The sequence below is a fragment of the Alligator mississippiensis genome, chromosome 11 (assembly GCF_030867095.1).
Source record: "Alligator mississippiensis isolate rAllMis1 chromosome 11, rAllMis1, whole genome shotgun sequence".
Lineage (NCBI taxonomy): Eukaryota > Metazoa > Chordata > Crocodylia > Alligatoridae > Alligator > Alligator mississippiensis.
Window position 1 is genome coordinate 62,129,172 of NC_081834.1, and position 1,178 is coordinate 62,130,349.

General features: G+C 46.0%; 1 non-coding gene across 1 annotated transcript; it reads right to left on the reverse strand.

Moving 5' to 3' along the window:
• Positions 1-225: 225 nt before the first annotated feature.
• TRNAS-GCU (transfer RNA serine (anticodon GCU)) lies at positions 226-296 on the reverse strand. The gene has a single exon. It is a non-coding gene; the product is annotated as a tRNA-Ser (tRNA).
• Between the last annotated feature and the right edge of the window lie 882 nt (positions 297-1,178).

A 1,178-nucleotide genomic window follows, 5' to 3' on the forward strand; every position in this document is an offset into this window, starting at 1 on the left:
TAGTTGTGTCTATATCTGCATATGAATCATAAATAAAATGCAGAAGTTTCAGAAAGGAATCAATAACGTAAATAAATTGCGGATTTACTCTGCCATGTTTGCTTTGAAATATCTGTTGGATTTTTTTAAAAATTTTTTTAATTCAAAGAATAATAGAAAGTTGCAACAAATGAGCATGCTTGTCAAGGATTAGCTCAGTTTGCTAACACACACATTGTATTCACCTGCATTGGCTGGGAATTGAACCCAGGTCTCCTACATAGCAAGTAGGAATTCTACCATTGAACCACCAATGCTTGAGTTAGCAAAGTACCTGGTGAGGCCCCTGGAAAGAAAAGGTGATGGTGACTCTTCCCTCCATTCCAGTTCATTCCAAGGAGAAACAAGCCAGAGGTTTTGGGAGCTCTTCAATGCCATGGCCCAAAGCTGATCAATAAGCCCTAGCCAGAACTGAAAGAAACAGCCTGCATTGGAAAAGAGGGGAAATGTCACCATGGGGAAGCGATTGAGCCACCTTTGGCGTGTTTGTTTCTTTGTCTTGCTTGCACAAGGACCCCAAATCCCTTTTTGAGCTCCTGCTTTCCATTCAACTCCCTCCTTTGCTGGGCTGGGTGCTGGGGGGATCCTGACCTGCAGTGATTAAAATCATCCGAGAACGTGGGAGCCCAAGAGGGGCTGGATGGACAAAGCAGACGCCTGCATGTGTGGTGTCTGTGCTACAGACTGGGCATTTGGCTGTTCCTTTCCCTTTTTCTGTATTGATTTTTGCAGTCATCCTTCACTGGCCCCAGGGCAAGAGGAGGGAGATTTAAAAAAAAAAAAAAAATTCCCCATGTTGCAAACCAAACCAGCCAAATCAACTCCAAATCCGTGAGTCTGTGCAGAACCATAAGTGACCTGACTACCGGCAAACATCCTCCAGCCCCATCTGGGACTTCAGATGTCCCCAACTCCTTTGAGGGGCATCCTACATGCTGGGGTTTGGATGCCCCCGAGTTTTGCTTGCCCTCAGCCATATGGCCACAGGAGCAAGCTTGGCAGGAGTCTCCCATGTCCATAAAGTGACATAAAGCCAAGATCTCCCCACTCCAGCAGCTAAATTGGAGATTAATGATGCATTACCTTTGTGGGTACTACCCCATGCCAGGAAAGTGGTTGTCCCCCGGTGCAACTAGGAA